General features: G+C 35.1%; 1 protein-coding gene across 1 annotated transcript in view; it reads right to left on the bottom strand.

Moving 5' to 3' along the window:
- LOC6045045 overlaps positions 1-19,841 on the bottom strand; it is a 168,560-nt gene extending 148,719 nt beyond the window's left edge. Inside the window, exon 1 of the mRNA XM_038253754.1 lies at positions 19,764-19,841. The gene's annotated coding sequence lies outside the window, so the exon portion shown is untranslated. The remainder of the gene's footprint in view (positions 1-19,763) is intronic.
- Positions 19,842-21,860: the final 2,019 nt, after the last annotated feature.

Here is a 21,860-nt window from a genome sequence, read left to right as displayed (position 1 = left end):
GCTCATACGCTGGTGTCATGCCAGACATGAAACCGAGTCGACGAGAAGACGCGTGTCTTGGTACGCTGGTACGATGAACCAAAATACTAGCACACAAATGGGCTCGTGCCGAAGCTAGAAAACCAAACCCGCGATGTGCGTTGTCACTGACACATGGGAAGCTTGGACGCTCACCAGAAATTCGTTCGCTCAGAAATCGATCAGAGAATGAGCAAGAAAAAAAAGAAAGGCAAAAGAATGAGGCTTCAGAACGGATAGCTGCTTGCGTCGTTTTGCGTTCACTGAAGCTTAGCATATGAATGAATATTTCTCGAGAAATGATTGGATTACGAAGCTTGATTTGGAGTCGGAACCAAAAGCAAATTTTATACCTTTTTTTAGTAAAAAAGGCAAAAATGGAAATTTTCTAAAATCTGAACGGTAAATCCGAATGAGGTCAGATTTGCTTCAGAACCTTGATTATGGTCTGGATTATGATATGGAGAAAAAAAATAGAAAAAATGCCTAAGGAACAGTTTTGTAATTTGGTGAATAATTGGCTTTTACCTTTTTTATGGTTTTTTCCTTCACATTAAATTAGTCCAACAATTGTAAATCAAGAACCACATTACCGATATGGATGAAAATTTGGGTGGATGTAGGGTCCGAAAAATGTAACTTTTCGGATAAATGAGCGATTTCAATATTTCAATTTTCGACCGAATTTTTATTTGAAAACCACCTGATCAGTTGAAAACATACTCTGAGCCCATAAAAAAATGGATAAATTGAAATTTGGTATGAATCTGGTTCAGGTTAAGCACATCCCCTTTCAAATGCGCCCAAGAGAGCTTAAATTCATAATGTGGGCTTTGAGTAACCCCCTATTTCAAAATTGAGCACTTTTTTACAAAAAACCCGGACGTCACGCGTGCTCTCCGGTAAATTGATCTCCAAAATTCGGATATTAGAGATAGACCAATTCTTTCATTGTCCATCGATCGGGCGTCAAAAATCGCTTGTCCATGATTTTTTGCAGATTTTTCCAATGAATATTTCTCGAGAAATGATGGGATCACGAAGCTAGATTTGGAGTCGGAGCCAAAAGCAAACCTTATACCTTTCTTTGGTAAGAAAGGCAAAATATTTTATTTTACATCAGGATCTGATGAATTTATTGTAAGTTTCCGTAGAGAATTACTTTTTTCCCAATAATTTAGGTTGAATCACCATATAAGAGGTAATCAAATCCATCTAATTTGCAGCCTTCTAAATTCAACCGTTATGAATTTGTTACACAATATTTAAGTTTTTGATAAATTTATACTCCAAACTATATTGATTTCTTTACTATTTTTGCATAACAATTTGCCAATAAATTGCACTCATTTGGATCAAATTTGACCTTGTTCAAAACAAGTAAAAAGGTGTTCAAAAATATAGAATAAGCGACGATTTTTGTAAAACGGAACGGCTAAACCAATTTAAGTAAGAAAACTGTAGAGCCATTTTTTTTTTGTTAACAATAGTGAACCAATCTCTTGACTCAACCAATCAAGATGCTTCTTCTCCCCTCATTTTCTTGCATTTTTTAGCCCTTCAAGATGCATTTTTAATTTTGATATTTAATTATTTTTTCCCAATTTACAGCCTTTAAAAACGTGTTTGAACCAAAAAATAATGTGTCCCGATTTGTATTCTTCTTTCCGATGCATTTTATAGATCTAAAGATGATTGAAAATAGATTTATTCGATTGTAATATTAAAATTGCACTTCTTTTGTGTTGTTCATTACATTACAACCAAAATGACACAAGAACAGTAAATCCACAAAACACTTTCGACCCATGCTGATAAATTTCATCTTCACTTTAGGCCATCATATCATTGCGCAAATCATAAAACGAACATTGTTACGATCTGTGTATAGTCATAACTCAGCAGAATATTTGATTAGCCCAAATATCAGAGATTTCCCCCTTAGGCCACCATCAAAACCAAGGTTGCCATAACCTAGAAAATTACCCCTCACAAATGTTTATGCCGAAACGGGGGGACCGGAAGCAATATTTTAACAAATAAAAAATGATATAAAAACTGTAAAACTGCCGTGAATAGATGCCTAGATGTTATGGCAGCTTCCTGGCGAGACCACCCACCCTAAATCGCCCCTCAAGGACTTCCTCGATTCACACCAAAACAACAACAACAACGAAAACGGTGATAAACGACGACAACGACCGCACGTATGGCGTGTGCGTGTGTGTATGGGTTGGTGCCACTTTGCTGCCATTTGTATTATATAATAGGTGTGACAAAAGAAGACTCACGACAATTTTACCAAAAGAAGAGAATGGAGGAAAGTATAAAAAGGAGGGAGCTGCAAATAATGCCACCAGCATTAGTTTAATTCGAGAAAGTTTTTTTTTTCATCCGAGATTCATAGGAGAAAAAGCATTCAGCCCGAGCAGGGGTAAATAACACGGGGATACCAAATTTTGGTATTACTTGGGCAAATAACAGCGACCAAAATGTGCCCTTGGTTGCCCAGTAATAGATGGTAAAATACCATGAAATCATACCAAAAGCTTGTATGTGGAAGGGCACAACAATACCAAACCATGTTATTCCAAGGGTAAAATAATACCTCAAAATAAAACCATTTCAATACCAAGTTGAGGTCTTCTGGATTTTTGAACATTGCTTGAATACCAAAACTTGGTATTGCCATGGTTTTATTTTTAGGTATTCCCGCGCCCTTGGAAAATCATATTTTGGTATTTCTGTGGTCTTTCACATACATGATTTTGGTATGATTTCATGGTATTTTACCATCTATTACTGGGCAACCAAGAGCACATTATGGTCGCTGGTATTTGAACAAGTAATACCAAAATTTGGTATTTTCATACCATTTTTAGTGCAGCAGTTGCAGTTAGTGAAAAAACGGAAATTATTCATATGCAACAGCAAAAATCTACTCACCTGATGATTCCATGTTGTTATTAGTGATATTCTTCACCACACCGAATGCATTTGTCATTGATGAACGGCCTGTGCTTGAAGTTCTTGAAGCTTCTGAAAAATAACAAGATTGAAAAATAAGTATTATTAAAATGAAACTGAATTGAAATTCACCAAAATTCATTAATCTGTCGATTGACTCGTTTTTCAAAGTATTTGGTTATCCTGACTTAGAGATATTTCAACGTTTTTGAAAAAAATATTAGTGGGTATATCACACTAATTTTTAAAATCAGCTTTAACATTTTTGGGTTTCAAGTCATTTTAGCGCAAAATTAATTAACTCGTAAAATTTTTTTAACAAATTTCCCATAGTTTCAGAGAAAATTGATGAAACCTTTCAATATCCAAATAATACCAAAATGTGCCATCCTGACTTAGACAATTTTCCACAATTTCAAGTCATTTCTGTAGAGGGTATATCAAAAATGTTTAAAATCAAGTTTGAAATTTCCGGTTTTCAATGAAAGCATTCGCTTTGAGACATCATTTTAGCGCAAAATTAATTATTTTGTCAAAATTGGTTAAAATTTTCCCATAGTTTCAGAGGAATTTGATAAAACACTTAAATATCAAAATAATACCAAAATGTGCCATCCTGACTTAGACAATTTTCCACAATTTCAAGTCATTTCTATAGGGGGTATATCAAAAATGTTTAAAATAAAGTTTGAAATTTCCGGTTTTGAATGAAAGCATTCGCTTTGAGACATCATTTTAGCGCAAAATTAATTATTTTGTCAAAATTGGTCAAAATTTTCCCATAGTTTCAGAGGAATTTGATGAAACACTTTAATACCAAAATAATACCAAAATGTGCCATCCTGACTAAGAAAATTTTCCACAATTTCAAGTCATTTCTATAGGGGGTATATCAAAAATGTTTAAAATCAAGTTTGAAATTTCCGGTTTTGATCGAAAGCATTCGCTTTGAGACATCGTTATAGCGCAAAATTAATAATTTTGTCAAAATTGGTCAAAATTTTTCCATAGTTGCAGAGGAATTTGATAAAATACTGTAATACCAAAAGAATACCAAAATGTGGTGTTCGATCATTGACAAATTCTGCAATTTTGCAATATCAAAACAATACCTTAAATTGGTATGATACCACATTTTGCTCTTGCATAATCCTTAAGACAAATTTTAAAGGGTCCAGGAATACCAAAATTTGGTATTGATACCAGAGAAAGGTATTATTACGCATTTCCCTTGTTATTTACCCATGCTCGGGAGCAGAGTAAGTTGCATTCGAAGAGATGGTATGTCTAAGGTACACTGGTGAGTCAACTGAATTGTCAAAATTTAAATTTGTACCAATTTTCTGATACTTTAAACTAAAACTTAAACCTATAGTTGTTTTCACCTGAACGTTATTATTTTTCTAAAAATCTAAAATTGTTAAATTCATTGGAACATAATTTGTTTCAAGTTGTTAATTGTTCACTGGAAATTCTTCTGAAATCATCTGATATGGTTTCCATCAATTATAATAAATATTCAATTCTCATTAATTTTGCTTAGCTTCTATGGTGTCACAATCAACATAACATGTAAGGCTTCGGCAGATGAAAATTCCATGAACATGCGTTATTTTTTTCAGTCGAGCACGCTGATAGGCCAGACATGGTAATTTTCTCGTGAACAACATTGTTATTTGTTTGCTTATCTGGAATTGAAATGATATATCGAAGCTGTTCTTTTCTATTGAACTTGTTAATTGATATGGAATAGTTCATAATTTTATTTTGCCTTCAATGTTCAATACTCAAACACCCAATCCCAAACAAATGAAAATTTTGAACATCACTAAGCTTTTCCACTGTTTTTGTGCTACAAAAGAAAACATAGCTCCATTTTCCCCCAACTCTCCTACACTAGACAGAAACATCAAGACGCAGGATCCATCATTGTGCGCTCCCCGTCAGAAAAAAATGTCACTCCAGGCGGCTAGTTGGAAAATCTCTCCCACCTGGGAGGACGCCAGAAAAGGTGGGAGGTGGAAGTAAAACGAAATTTTCATCCTTTGTTGAATCCCTCCGCTTTATCATTATCACCGCGGGAAGGGGCGAGCTGTTGTTGTGAACGGAAGGCAGCAAAGCTCAGGGGGAGAAATATGAAGTAGCACCCGGATTACGGCACCAGGATACTGTAGGAAATGATGAACGACCCGGGCTGATACGCTTTGAGATCGAGTCAACAGAATGAAAAGGGAAAGGAAATTGCTGAATTGATTCAACCAGGTGAATGAAACCTTGCTTATTTATTTGAGGTATGTTTATCTATTATTTTAGAAAAAAAAATAATTTTAATTTTTATTGGAGTTATTTGATATTTAGTTGAAAAAAAGGTGAAACTTGAAATTAAAATCTGCTATTTAAAAGTTATCAAAAAAGCTGAACATATTTCAATCGCATTCTGCCATAAATATCTTTAAACAAACAGATATAACTGATTAAGTGGTTAAACTTGAGACAGGGTTGCCAGATTTTCAATGTTTGTGACTCGTTGCTCTTTTTATTACCTAACCAAAATGGGTTCGATTATGGATCTGGACATCGTTTAAATACGTTCAAGTGTGGTCCGGCTTCAGAAAAGTACATAAATATCAGTTATGTTGTCATAAATCAAGGCAGGATTGCCAGAAAATATGCGAAAATACATTTGTATACATAACTTTTGAACTACTTATCGAAACTTGAAACAGTTCGATAGCAACGTATGGGATACTGATCCAAGTCAAATGCGAGTGGTTTAAAAACTTAGAAAACTGAGTAACATTATTGGTCACATGCATACACACATAAACAAAGACATTTGTTCAGTTTTTCGATTCTGAGTCGATATGTATACATCAAGAGGAGTTTGAGAGCTTTAAATATAAAGTTCATTTTTAGAGCAGGATTATAGGCTTACCTTAGTGAAGAAGGCAGAATAAGTACTAGTAACAACAATATCAGATATTATTGGTAAACTTTCTAGGCCAATGCTAATTTTATTTATATTTTTTGTGTTTCTTCCCTAACCCCTTCAAAATTTTCTCAGAAAATCAGGAGGCAAACAAATCATTTATTGAAAATAAAATTTTCATAGACAAAACTTTTGACATTGATTGAAAGCTATTCGAAATTGATTATAAAACGCTTATTTAGGCTTTCCAATAAAAAGACTATGTAACATTTTAACAGATTTTTAATTTTGGAACCATACATCGCTAAAAGAAGTTTTATTAAATAAACAAACTTTTGAATTTATTGATATTTTCCAAATTGTTTATGGTGCATAACTGTAATGAAGTATAAAGCTTTTTGGATGCTTTTGATATTGAAATTTTGAAAATCTTAAAAAAAAATAATATTTTTATCTCCCCTCGACCTCAATCAGAACCGAGGGACAAAAACTTTCAATAAAATTGTACCAGTTTATGCAAAAAAAAAAAATAATAATTCTAAAACAATTCTAAATGATGGTGAAGAAACGGTTCTGACGATTTTTGAAAAAAAAAAAACATTCTGAAATATAATAAAAAAATTTACGTTTTCTTAAGACATTGCACAGTGGGCGAAATGGAACCCAAAATCGGACTTAATTGAACGCGGCTGGTTCCCTGGTATGAAAAATAGTGTTTCTTATGTAAAAAACTCGGGGGAATCGATTGGTGATAGTTTCATCCACCGCACGAAACGGCAAAGGGTCCATTTTACCCCAATTCCCCATTTTTTACATTTTTTTTTTTTGAAAATCGGTCTGTATTTTGAGCGGAGGCTTTATGCGGCCATCCAAAATGCACTTAACTTATGTGAAAATGTCCTAGGAATCCAGTAAAAATAACCACTTGCACCGCAAAAATCGTCTAGGGTCCATTTAACCCCAATTCCACTATAAAAGCATTTTTGGCCGTTTTCAAATGTTAGGTCCGATTTTAAAAATCTGAAAATATTTTTATCGAAAAGATCAGACAATTTTACATAAGAATGACAATTTGCACTTGATTGTTTGACACATTTATGTTGATATAGAAATTAAACTAATTAAAAAGATTGAAGAGTGAGTTTTGGGCCAATTTCCCCAAACGCAGAATAAACTGCCTTTTACATAATTTTTATTTTTATCAACATAAATTTGTTAAACTATCAAGTGCAAATCGTCATTCTTATGTAAAATTGTCTGATTTTTTCGATAAAAATATTTTCAGATTTGTAAAATCGGACCTAACATTTGAAAACGGCCAAAAATGCTTTTATAGCGGAATTGGGGTTAAATGGACCCTAGATGATTTTTGCGGTGCAAGTGGTTATTTTTACTGGATTCCTGGGACATTTTCACATAAGTTAAGTGCATTTTGGAAGGCCGCATAAAGCCTCCGCTCTAAATACAGACCGATTTTCAAGAAAAAATGTAAAAAATGGGGAATTGGGGCAAAATGGACCCTTAGCCGTATCGTGCGGTGGATGAAACCATCACCAATCGATTCTCCGGAATTTTTTACATTAGAAACACTATTTTTCATACCAGGGAACCAGCCGCGTTCAATTAAGTCCGATTTTGGGTTCCATTTCGCCCACTGTGCATTGTTGGATATATCAGAAAAAAAATCATCTTCGGTGCCAGAATTTGCACCAATTTAAGCTCTTGCGCAGAAGTACACTAAAAATATAAACAAAAATTAAAAATTAAAAAGATGCTTAGTTTGAAGACTGAACTGTAAGCAATTAAATTGATATATGAAATCGAGATTTTTTCCTTTTGCCTATTTCTATCAGAATAACCATTTGCTTTAGACACAAAAAAGACAAAACGAAAAATTAAAAAAAAACTGTCTTTACAAAAGATTCATTTAATTAAAATATTAAAGAAAGTCCGATTTGCGGAAACATAGAAAACTACAAATCGGGTAGTATGAAGTGTTTATGATGCGAACGAAAATAAATAAATTATATACATTCGTACAATGTCAAATTATTTGGTCTAGTTACACATTAAAAAAATGTGTAAATTTTGGAAGGTTGATGTTCAAAAAATCATAGCAAATCGATAATTGAACTTAGTGATTCGCTTTTACCTTCATTTGATAGCTTTTCTTGCGATCTTTCGAATGCTGTATCGAACATCTGCAAACTTTAACTTTTATATGAAGTTTTTGAAGAATTACTTTGACCCTTGAAATCCACAAATTCGGAACACTTTTTTCTTACGAATGTAAACAAACTTTGGATCTCTCCAGGAGTACATATTTATTACCAAATAATGACTTCTTATACTGAAACCAATGAAACTCAAGCTTAGTGATGTTTTATACATGGTTTGATAACTTTTTTTTGTGAAAATATCAGTTAAATTCAGGTGTTCCACAATTGTGGGAGGCACAATAACATCCCACAATTATGAAACAGGCCATTTGGAGGCAGTGTTTTGCTGCTCTGGGCAAAATAGTCTTGGAATGAAGTTTTTTGTTCAAAAAGTACTACTTTTACTAGTGAAATAGCAAGATAATGTCCAAATGAAGGTTCTAAAAATAGTAAGGTCGATAGAAAAGCTACTTTTGGCATGCTATTGACAAATTATCATAAAAGTGTTCCGAATTTGTGGGTGTTCCGAAAATGATTACACATTTTCAGAAGTAAAATTACACATCCCAAGTAACATTTTTTTCCAGGAGTTCTATTAGAGATCTTCAAGATAGCTACAGCATAGCAGTTTGGACCGCGGTAGGATAAAATTCTCTTCAAAACTTCTTCAGGAGTTACTTGGGATATTTTCTGACATAAAAGACGTTAAAGCGTCAAAGCGTTATCAGTCTCAAATGGTAGTCCCAGAAGTCCCCTACAAGCTCCAGGTCGAAACGAGTTGATATCTGGATAGAATAGAAGTTTTAAAATTGTGCTATTTTTGCACTAAAATGCCAATAACTTCCTTAAGATTAAACCAATTGAGATGCTTCACCTCACCTTTTTTTTGCATTTTTCAGCCTTTTCAGAAGCATTTTGAATTTTGAAATTTATTTGAACTTTGCCCAAGTTACAGCATTTTAAGATTTTTTTACGTTTTTCAATGTTTAAACATTGTGTTCCGATTTGCCCCACTTCCCGTTGAAATAGAGTGCTCATATTTTGGCCAGATGCTAGTTTTATATGTACAAACAACCCCTGAAAATTTCGGGCAGAACGATGAGGTCGATACGAGATGGGTATGCTTTGCTCGTGGACTCGCTCTCACACTCTTGATCTGATTGATCTTGATTGAAATAAACTTTTATCATATTTTAAATCCTTTTCCCCACAGTGAAAGCAAAAATCACCCAGCAACCCGGTGTAGGATTCACTTTAACTCATCCGTTGTCCTCAGTCCTCGGTCGCCCGTGCCCCGTATCGGTGGCTGCTGGCTGTCGTCAACAGGATCAATTTCTTATGTTTATCACGTGCTGGAAATTGGCTGTAATGAAAAATCATGGCGCTTCATCATGGGCCGCCGCCGACGAGGACAACAACGGTGAAGAATGAATTGTGACTGGTTGCGACTAAGTTTTTTTCCCTTTTCTTCTTCTTCTTCCTTCCCAGGAAAAAGGATGAGGCGCGGCGCGTAATAAAGAGGTCCTTTCGCGATGATACTGATCTCTTCGGAAGCTTTGGTTGGTATAAACTTAGCAGCACTTTCCGTCAGTCAGTTTCCCCTCGCCACCCCGCTAGGATAGGCTTCACTGATTTTTTGGGGCTTTCATTAAGATTTATGAGCCGGTTTTTGAGTTGTGAGCTGTTTGGGTAAGATTTGGCAAAGTCAAGATTTGTCGCGCTCGTAAAAATGGAACAATGGCATGGGCTTAATTTCGGGATTGATTATAGCCCAGTGAAGGGAACTGTATGCTAAAGATTCCGTTATTGACTTGATAATTTTATTATTTTTTCATATATATATTTTTCTAGGCAATTTTGAACGAAATTGGATAATTCAAGCATTTTTTGTAAATGTGTGTGTTTTTTGCCTCTACAAGCCTTCTCGATGACCCTATTACCAAAGTATCATTAGTTCACCCATTTAACCCTCTACTGCCCAATTTTTTTGCAAAAAAAAAGTTTTTCCCGAGTTCACGAGGTCATTTTGAGCATCCCTTGTACTACGAAAAAAATTCCTCATCTTTTTTTAATGTTTTTCTTGTTACATTTTTAGTATACTGCCGCTCGAAGCTAGTCCGTCCCATATGTAATTTCGTCAATTTTGAGCTAATGATGCAGTTTGGTTCAAAATCATGTAAACTATCAGAAAAATTATTAAAATCTAGTACTTTGTACTAAAAACCCGGAGAAAATTCACTTTTTCGTGAAATTCTAACACGTAGCCTTATGGGCGGGACAACTTTGACACGCGTTTTTCTCGGCTTGCTGTTTTTACATATGGGATGGACACGATTAGAGCGGCAGTATAATAATTGTATGAAAATGTATCAAAACTTGTTGATTAGCAATGTGAAAAATGGTGATTATTGCAGCACCCACTTGTTACATTAGGATGAACTAGATTAAAACGACAGTGAAGAAAAATGAAAAGTACTTTCTCGGTTACAAAAATTGTCGCATTTGAAAGACTCAAACAAATTTCATCTACCAAAACTCGCGAGAATTTTTAAAAGTCATACGGAGAAAAAAGAGTTCCCAAAATCGTGAACAAGCGTTCATGAAAATGGAAACCTCGAACAAAGTGTTCAAATCCCATGGTACGATTTTGAAAAACGTACCATGAAGTTTGAACACTTTGTTCGTGGTTCCCATTTTCATGAACGCTTGTTCACGATTTTAGGAAGTCTTTTTTCTCCGTGTAACAATAGTAAATAGTCGTGCAAATTTCCTTGTCCACAAAAATTGCGTTTTTGTTGATAACGTGACTTTTTAACCTGTAGAAGTACCAAGCTTGACCACCTTTGAACTTTTTTTTATCGAAATGATCAAAACATTTCCTGTAAATTTGCTTTGAAAACATTGAAGATTGGACCAAAATGGTTGGTGAGATACAGCATCCGGAAGGAAATAACACAGGAAAAACGAGTTTGTCTCTTCCTCACCAAAAAAAAGAAAGAATCGTGAAATGCTCCAAGTATTCCAAATGATCGATCAAAAATGCTTTACAAATTTTTAAGCGGTAAATATTTTTGAAAAAATGTGTTGGGCCTTTCCAAATGATAGGGTGGATTTGAGAATTCTTAAAGTATTTAATTTTAAAGAGATTGGAAATCTCACGATGTTATCTTTTTTTGGTGATAAAGAGAAAAACTTGTTTTGCTTGTGTTATTTTCTTTCAGAAGCTGTTTTTGCCAACCTTATTGGTTCAATCTTCAATATTTTTAAAGAAAATTGATTGGAAATTATCCGATCTTTTCGATGAAAGAAAAAACTTCAAAGCTAGTCAAGCTTGATTATAACCTCTACAGGTAAAACAGTCATCATCAACAAAAAAGCCACTTTTAGTGGATGTAACCAAGATGTAACATGAAAATGTCTCCGATTGCAAATTTCCGTAATTGAAAGACGCAACTTTTGTACCCAAACATTTGAAAGCTTTTTTTCCCGTTTTTTGTCATTTTCCCGTCGCCCGTCGAAAAACACGGATTTTATTTTCAAGAAACATATCTCAGATTCTTGTTAATGAACTCCTACCATTTTTTAGTATGTTCTGTAAAATTGTCCGAGGAATCCGATAAAAATATTTCCAGAAATATGCTCTTTGGTCCAGACACCGTCATAAAGGCATTTCAAATTTCCATTCGACCTTTTCATATGTTAGGCTAGATTTTTGAAACTTCTTAATATTTTTCTTTGAAAGGCCAATTATCACCTTTCATTTGCGTTTAAGACAGCTAAAATCGGTTTAAAAGGCGGGGAGTGATTTTTGCAAAAATCGACGAAAATGGCAATTTTCAGATTACCCTAACACGGCGTAGGTCACCCTAAAGGACAAACAGAAAAATACGGGCCTTATTATTTCGGCCAGGGAATCCCCAGACAAATTTTGAGCCCGATCCGAGCACTTTTGTTTTTTTTCCATGCTGTTATCGTAGAGAATTGCTGATTTTTAACATGATTTTTTCCGCATTTTTTAAAAGATGATTTTTTTTGAAAAATTGACTAAATTTGACTACAACTATAGCTAAGCAGATTTTAATTTATGCCATCTATCCATATCATCAAAAATAAGATTTTTCAAAACTGGTGCAGTACAATTTTTATGTAAAAAATCGAATTACTCATTGTTGGTAAATATCCCAATTCAATGAATATTTTATTTAATTAGAAAAAAAAACTCAAAATCCTTAACTGTGAGGATGTCTAGATTTTTTAGATTACCTGGCAATCGTACTGTTAACATTCCAAAGCCCAAGGCTCAAAAAAAGTTGGAACGGTAACTTCAATTCGATATTTCTAGGGCATAACTCAACCAATCAAAATGATTCTTCTTTTCAGTGATTTGTTAGGATGTCTAGATAATTCTAGAATTTTGCAGAAAATAATTTGATCGAATCTGTAATTTTTGCGATCAAAAACATCGTTCCAACTTTTTTTTCACGTGTAAAAAAAATTCGCCAAAAAATCCGCGGAGACAGTCGTTTTAAAAAGGTGGAACGATGTTTTCGGTCGCAAAAATTACAGATTTGTTCAAATCAAGTTCTGCAAAATTTTAGGATCATCTATACATTCTAACAAATCACTAGAAACAAAAATCGCCCCGATTGGTTGAGTAATGCTCGAGAACCAGCGAGTTGAAGCTACCGTTCCACCTTTTTTGGGAGGCTTGGGCGTCCGTGTAAGTTGGACATGCGTTGGGCGTTCCAGTGTTAAATGAGCAGTTTTCTACAAAATCGTTTATTTTTTTTAATTTTTTATTTTTTAATCCGGCTGAAACTTTTTTAGTGCCTTAGGTTTGCCCAAAGAAGCCATTTTGCATCATTAGTTTGTCCATATAATATTCCATACAAATTTGTTTATTTTAAAGGAATTTTTGATCAATTTGGTGTCTTCGGCAAAGTTGTACACACAAAAAAATATTTCCGAATGTTACATCTTTTATGATGTAACACTTTTGCACGTCATTAAACATTTAATTTAAATGTAATTTGATGTATATTTGCAACAAATTATACGTAAAAACAAGATTTTACGTGTGATTCAACCGTTTACGTCGAATCTCAAGTTTACATCAACTGTGTTTACATGTGATTCATGTTTTCCGAGTCGAGTAAATTCACATATTTTTTTCTGTGTAGGTATGGTATGGACTACACTGAAAAAAATGAAATTCGGTTTTATTTTTTGTCACTAAAACTTAATATTGAATTTAAATTGATATAAAAATTTGGAAAATATTGTTTTCGAAAAGATCGAAAATTTCACGAATGTTTCATATTTTAACATTGAAAATCGGACCATCAATTGCTAAGATATCGACATCAGAAAATGGTGGTTTGTTTGGGTGAGGCTTAGAAAACATCAATTTTCCTGTTTTTAAATCTTTGCATGGCAATATCAGCTTTTCAAGAACAAATTTTTTTCAAAAGTGGGCAAATATGGGAACTCATTTAAAAAGTGTATTGCTTCGACTATTTAAAAAAAAAGTTACCTGAAATGTCTATAACTTGAAAACGGTGCAATTTATCAAAATTTACTGAAGTAATTTTAATTGCAAATTCAATTTCACAAAAAAATTAAAAAAAAAATTAAAAACTTGACATCACAGGCCACGGTTTCAACATTTGAATGAAAAAAGTGTTTAAAAATGCATTACACATCGGTTCAGCTGTTTGCAATCTTATGTTTCCTAAATTTCTAAGCACTGGCGATTTTTATTTCGAGAAAAAATAGTTTTTGCCGTGAGGTACATTTGAATTCCATAAAAGTACAAAATAGATTTAAACGAGCCCAAACATGCTCAATATGATTAATTATCAATGCAGAATATGGCAATTTAGATTGTTTTCAGTTGATTAGACTTCTATTTCCATTAACATTTTCAAGTGTCTTGAAAAAAAAAACAATATTTTTTTGCCCCTCCGATTTATTGGACCAACTTTGATGGGGTCGACATTAACTTTGAAAATTATTTGCAACGGCATTCAATACTTAGTTATTTTGAAAACTAATGATTGCAAAACAACTGGGCAGGTGTAAAATGCGTTTTAAAACACTTTTTTTGTTCAAATATAGATACTGTGGCTTGTAATTTCAATGTTTATATTTTTTGACCAGAGTCGAGAAACATAACCTTCAAAAAATATTTGCAACGGCCTTAATTATTAAAAATTATTTTTGAGGTTCCTCACTATGTTTGGCCACTAGGGCGGTCCTTACGGCGTAAGGCCATGCATAAATCATTATCAATATCATATATAAACTTCTAAAACATATTTCATTTTTTACATCACACCTTGTGTCAAGTTCAAAACAAAGACACGAATGGTTCACCTTGTAAAAATAAATCAAATCATCCTCATTTAACAAATCATCTTCACATTCTCGTAGGGACAGAGATTACACAAAAAAGTACCACTTCTTATACCTGTCACACACTTTTCCCTCCCGTCAAACACACGCATCTAATATGACAATGACAAAATGACATCATGATGAAAATTCGCACGTGACAATCATGCGTCACAAACACGCACACGACGAAGAGGGAAATTCCCTTCTTCTTTTCTGACATTTTTCTTCTTCCCGCCAAAGAAAAGCCAAAATAAAATGGCTCTCCCCCCACCATCTCACGCGCTCAAGAGGAAAGATGCCACCGTTCGAGATAACAATGAGTGATGAAATAGCGTTTATATAGCTCGTTTCCGACGGTGATGAGAAATGAAAAAAAGGGTTCGCGGCGAGGGATCTATGCGGCAGGTACAAGAAAGGGAGGAAAATGTCACCTTTTTTACAGCCAGGCTAACCGGTAAGGTATTCAGCAAAGAGGAATGCTCATTTTTTTTTGCTGCTACCACCCACGCCAAAATGGCACACCTTTTCCGCTGTTTCGCCCCCTGAAAAAAAAACCTCGAGGTGGTAAAAGACGCACGAATTCCGAGAACATTCCCGACCACCACCACCACCAGCCACTGCCAAGATCCCCTGCCGCGAAAAGAGGTTCGAAAAAGCGCCAGGTAATGGTGTTTTATTCATCATGCAGACTCGAATGCGGTTAAGCGAACTCCGGCCCCTCTTGAACCGCAAACCCACCTTCCTCATAGTTTTCTCCCCCACGTTGCTCAGCATAGCTGGCGGACGTGGCGTTTTGGGGCCGTGGGAAAATTGGGTGGAAAACTCATGAAAAAAAGTCTACTCAATTATCCTGCCTCGACGTTTGGAAGGGCAAATCAGCGCTCAAAGCGATACGTTTTATTACCAGTGGGTGGTGTGGAGCAGTTGTGGGAGGGGAGATTATTGGCATAACTTTGCATGGGGACTACCGTCTGAATAGGGACTGCAAATTTTAAAATCACTTAAAAGATTTGAATACGGAAACCGATGTACAAATTTTGTTGTTCTGTGTCTGTTTTAACCGAAAATAATCAAAAATCAAAATTAAAATCAAAATCGCAATATGTGTCCCATGTTTAACATCATTTCCGAGCGAGCCAGAGCGTTTGAGTGATAGGAACAGCAAAAATAATATTATTATATATTTTTTTGTTACAAGAATGTAATGTTTTCAAAAGGAATTCAAAAATATCCTTAAATGTCTTAGACACACACTCCATCCAAAAAAAAAAACTGCATGTTTTGGCTGATAGGTCGAGCATTTTGAATATTTATTCGTTTTTGAATTGGACCAGTCATTAATCGCTGCTGGATGAACAATCAAAAACAATACAAATATTTATCTTAACTAAAACATTAGTAATTAAATTGTAAGAAATCAAAAAGTGTCAAAATCTAGCTGTTTCTCAATCCGTTGCAACTTCACAGAATATTGAAAAGTACGACTTATAAATTGTTTGCTGTATTCACCACTTGTAGAAAATTCAATTTTCAATCCGTCGAATTTGTTGCAATAACGATTGAACTAGTCTTTAAATGGTTAAGGTGATTAAAAACTGTAATGAAGTCTTTCCAACATCATCGTTTATCGGAAGGTATGCTGACGCATACCATCGTAGCTCGGATGGTTCGATGACGGGTTTATATCAATAAAATCCTCCCCATAGCATCGTAGCTCGGGAGGCATCGAATACCTAATCAATAACATAAAAAATAGAAGCATTTCATTCGCGAGATGATTGGAAGAGATGCTGTGGATACAAAGGTTTCATGCGGTGTCGTCAGTTTGTATTAGGGTGACTCGATTCCTTAGCAAAAAATAACTGGGTAATTCTCCGCCAACTCACACAGCAGTTGCCCCGACCCCTCTTCGATTTGCGTGAAACTTTGTCCTAAAGGGTAACTTTTGTTCCTGATCACGAATCCCAGGTTCGTTTTTTGATATCTCGTGACGGAGGGGCGGTACGACCCCTTCCATTTTTGAACATGCGAAAAAAGAGGTGTTTTTCAATAATTTTCAACCTGAAACGGTGATGAGATCGAAATTTAGTGTCAAAGGGATTTTTGGAACATGTCATTTTATGGGAAATTTAATGTACTTTTCGAATCTACATTGACCCAGAAGGGTCATTTTTTCATTTAGAACAAAATTTTTCATTTTAAAATTTCGTGTTTTTTCTAACTTTGCAGGGTTATTTTTTAGAGTGTAACAATGTTCTACAAAGTTGTAGAGCAGACAATAACAAAAATTTCGATATATAGATATAAGGGGTTTGCTTATAAACATCACGAGTTATCGCAATTTTACGAAAAAATGTTTTGAAAAAGTTACTTTTTGCGTTTCTCTTTGTTTCGTCGTCCGTGTCTGTCGCGAGTGACCATGAACGGCCATGATCGATGACGACCAACTTTTTCAAAACTTTTTTTCGTAAAATCGCGATAACTCGTGATGTTTATAAGCAAACCCCTTATGTCTATATATCGAAATTTTTGTTGTAGAACATTGTTACACTCTAAAAGATAACCCTGCAAAGTTAGAAAAAACACGAAATTTTAAAATGAAATTTTTTTTTCTAAATGAAAAAATGACCCTTCTGGGTCAATGTAGATTCGAAAAGTACATTAAATTAAATAAGAATTGCTATGCTTGAAAGAGGATATGAAAATTATACTGTTAAAAATAATAAACAAAAATGTAAAAAAAATTAGACTTTCTTCTTGTGGCTAACTGCTAAGTATGCTTTAAGGTTAATTTTGGGGTCCACATTATTTTAAGTTTTTCCCAATTATAGTTATTGGAATTTTTAATAAGTAAAAATTTACACTTTCTGAATTAGAAGATAAGAGAAGCATTGGTTCATTCGAACTTGAACATCTTACATTGAACACCCAATGTTCTGAACAATTTCGAATTTTCGATTTTTTTTATTTGTTTATATAATTTTGCTTCGACCAAATTTCCCGGGAATCGAGAGGTCCAAAAATGGTCGATTTCCCGGGAATTCCCGCTCGTCACCCTCTATTTGAGTGTAATGGTTTTTATACAAAATTTTAAGAAACTTTAGATGTCGATAAATAAACACAAAAAATTTCAATGTGTTTAAAAGGTAAAAACTAATTGCCTTTGTTTGAAGCTATGAATTTTCAAAAAAAAAAATTATAGGAATTTTATATCAATCAAAAAACACAGTCACAGAGAAGAGAAATATTGTTTTCAAAAATAAATTGAATAAAAAAAATTGTTTCAAAAGGAATCCATCCAAAAACAAGTTTGAAAAGTCCATTTTCTAATCAGTTAAACTATTTTTTCAGGAATGCAGGAAAATGCAGATACAAAGAAATTTAAGCTAGGTCAGATCAAATTCTGTTTAAAACGATAAAACAACACTCTGCTATTTTCAGTCAACATTAATCCTAAAGCACCTTTTCGTTACAACCTATCTGTATTGGAAAGATATAAATCGATTGAAATGGTTTAAAAATAATAAAACATTAATTTGAATATTCTTCAAAGAATTAAATTGTGGTTGGATTTTTTAGCTGTTATATTTATTCAATCAATTACCATTATATTATTAAAACTCTTTGAAGCAATCGCTGAAAATTTAAGTAAACATATCAAAATGATGAAAAATTTGGAGGGGCGCCAAATTGATGCTTCGCCAAGGGCGCCGTGGACCCTAGGTACGGCTCTGGCTGTAGGTTATGATTAATATGAACCGTTTTTAATTTATTGATACTCTCAAGAATAAATTTTCGATTTACTATCATTTCATGCTTTTCAAAAAATCTTAATAGAAAATTTCATATCAATAAAATGTTTTTGAGAAGCTTAACAAATTTTCTGCAATTTTCTCTCTACAAATTGGACAATTTGTTTGGATTTCTTGATTTTTTTTTTATTTTTTCAACAAATATATTTTTAAAATATATAATTTGGACAGAACTCTGAAATTAATGATTAAAAATTTTGATCTTTTGTTTATCGTTCAAAAGATCAGAAAATTTCACAAACGTTTCATTTTATCACAAAAAAATCGGACCAATAAGAAGAAGCTCTTAGTGCCAATGAGCGAGAAAAAGGAGTTTTATTGTTTTTCGTGGAATAAACTAAAACTAGAGCACGAAATGTAAACAATCATAAGATGGGGTTTCTCGGATGATTTTTGTTGTGTTTTGACCCGAAATTCGGTCACAAAATTGCGCGTTCAATTTGGCCCCAAATCGACATGTGACAAGATACTATGGGAAACAAATTATACAGAAATGTTAACAGAAAGCTGCTCTTCCGGTTGGTTTACAATGTATACATCCCTGCACAATTAAAATAAAATTAAAAATAAATACAAGAACAGTTGACATTCCGTTTTCAATCTGCCGATATCACATGATGTTTGATAAGCTTTTTTGACTGTTGATGACGGCAGAAGATTTAATTATTGTTATTTTTCGTTTCTATAGAACATTGCACGCAGAAAAAAGAGTTCCCAAAATCGTGAACAAGCGTTCGTGAAAATGGGAACCACGAACAAAGTTTTTTTTTTTTTTTTTTTTTTTTTTTTTAATTTATATTTATTCAAATTTCTTTTCCATGTACATTCATTCAGTTAAAATATTATTGAGTGTCCAATCACAAACGATGACTTTTCACCTCAATTTTAAATACTAGCAACTTTCATTTATTCCTGAAATATTGTAGCTTTCGCTATTCAGTGATTTCAAATGTAGGAGGTCCTACATGTACAAAAGGGAAAAGGGATACCTTAAAACTAACTTATAAACTATATAAAGAGCGGATCAATGCAGCTGAAGACTGCAATGATTTTTGTCGAAATGCATCAATTATCTTATTGGACATAACATCCAAAGTGTCAACTTCGGCTAATTGATGAAGTTCACTGGTGCTGAACCAGGGAGGAAGTTTCAGAATCATTTTCAGAATTTTGTGGAACCACGAACAAAGTGTTCAAATCCTTTTCTCCGTGTGCCCATACCCATATGTGCAATAATACAAATGTTGTCTCTACTATGGCAATGGAAGCCATGGAATGAACTGAAAACTTCCGACTGACAGTTGTCCGTTCAAAACTGAATTGTATAATATCTCTGAATTTATAATATCTCTAAATACTCATTCAAGTTATAACAACTAGAAACCCCTAATCAAATCCAACCCCCAATCACGCCGCTGTCCGTGTTTTCCCGCTGCAAACCATAATTGACTTAGGACGAAGGTCGCCGACAGTGTACCGTACCTGTTACAAAATTACAAGAGAAATCCTTCCATTCCGCGTGAAGGAGAGACCAGGACCGGACGTTGAAACACTTCTGCTGCTGCTGCTACCTCTGCTACCCTCTTAATCCATCCGCCCGGTTGAATCCCTAATTGGTTTACGTATCATTTTGCACTGGTTCTTTCTCAGTGGCGCGGCAGCCAGTGTTTGTCTTCTCGGTTGATCCTTTTAATCCTGATTGGCTTTTCTCGTTAGTGGAAAAGTCGCACTTACGTACACGTACACTCACAGTTTGGTAACCGTTATCTGGTTTAAAAATGACTATCTTATTATGTTGGCACACAGAAACACTCTGTATTTTACACCAAATTTGCCCGCATTCTCTCTTTCCCTCGTTATAATGGAGGGGGTTTCCCAGCACGGACGATGATTACACACTTTTCCCTTTTTCCAAGGATTCGTTCTGGTTATGAGCGCGAGGATTCACCCTCGTTGGAGCACTTTACGCGAAGGATTCGACCCGTTTTATCGTTGCATCCTCTGCACCACAATCATACACCGTAAGGGGGTGGGAGGCCAATCGTACTACTCTTTACGAGCTCTGGCTTACACTTTGACACATTCCGAAGGATGAGAAAGGGATACTCTTGGCGGATCCCCGGTCCACATAAATCCTACCACGGTAACAAACCTGACGGCCTGGTCTTCAGTACTTTTTTTTACGTATTCAATCCCCTTAGTCCGGCTTATACGAGCATTCGGGATCTGTTGTATTCAAGGGTTTCCTCCAATTCCGAGGAAAATCCTTTCCTTGAGTTGTTTTTCTGGCTACTCTTCACTCTCACACGCAACACTCGAGAAATCTCCTCTCTTACTTTTTTGCTACTGAACTTCTTCCGAATCTTCCCCACAAACTCAATCTGTTAGAGATTCTTCACAAGCCCCCCTCAAAAGGAAACGGCCTGTCAAATACACTTCAACACCTCCGGCTCTAGCACCGTATTCACGTGTACCAAGAAAGCAATTATCACCCTCAAACACGTAAATACTGATTACAAGCAAATCTCCCAGAATCCCTTCACAGAAACGTCCCCGTAACTCCACAGACGACCACGAGGACCTTTATCGTCCCGGAAGCGAAACACCCCCTGAACGCGAACCACAACAAGTGTTCCGAACCAGTGTCACGAGAGTACTGAAAATCCGGAAAATTTATTCGAAATCATTGCTGAGGACTCCCCAACATCCTCTCCCAACTCTCAGCCGAGAGAGAGCAGCTCGCTCTCCGCGCTAATCGAGACCAAAACAAAAAGCGTTGCGTTTCATTCAGGAAATTCCGCTAACCTGGATCTAGTAGCCTTCGGATGGGTCGGTCCTAGGTCAAGACGGTACAGCGGTGACCGGCAGTGCAGCGGGAGGAGTTCATTCGAGAACGAGGGGTCACGAAATATCCCGGACATGCGCACTGGCGCCCGGGTGACAAGTTTGACGTTTGCTCTTGAACTTCTTGGGTGGCCAGCACTGGAGGACGTTACAGACCGAGTCACCGAACAGATGTTACAAAGTGACAGTTTGTGAGGGTAAAGTGGGTTAGGGATGTAAAGGGATGAACACATGGGGAGGGGAATGTTCATTATAAGAAGGTGAAGAATATGTGGTCGATGGACGAGACGTCTGGTGGAGGGTAGCCGAAGTATTCATTTGAGGGATTCTCATTTAACTATGTTGTGTGCATTAATTTTAGTTGATTTAAATTTAACTATACTGCTTATGTTCGCGTGAATGTTCCATATGCCTTTTCGTCACGTTTAAGTTCATGATACTGCTTAGATCTTAATCAATAAACCTTTTTTCCAGTAATTTTTTTTAACAAAACTAGGGAAAATCATTTTGTTTTTAGCAAAACGTTATCACGTATACTCCTGTGTGGGACAACTTGGCTTGACCTTTTCGAGCTCTAGTTAAGAATTGGCCTAGTGTTGGGTCACCTGGGGTACCCGAATTTGAACCACCCTAATATACCTGACGAATGTCACCAATTCACACAAAATTCGATTTCCGTGCAAGTTTGCTCTAAGAGGTAATCTCGGTCCCTCATAACGAATCCAACGTTCGTTT

This window comes from Culex quinquefasciatus, chromosome 2, assembly GCF_015732765.1.
Source record: "Culex quinquefasciatus strain JHB chromosome 2, VPISU_Cqui_1.0_pri_paternal, whole genome shotgun sequence".
NCBI classification, from domain to species: domain Eukaryota; kingdom Metazoa; phylum Arthropoda; class Insecta; order Diptera; family Culicidae; genus Culex; species Culex quinquefasciatus.
Note: the sequence above shows the minus strand (reverse complement) of the source record. Positions and strands in the feature narration are given on the sequence as shown.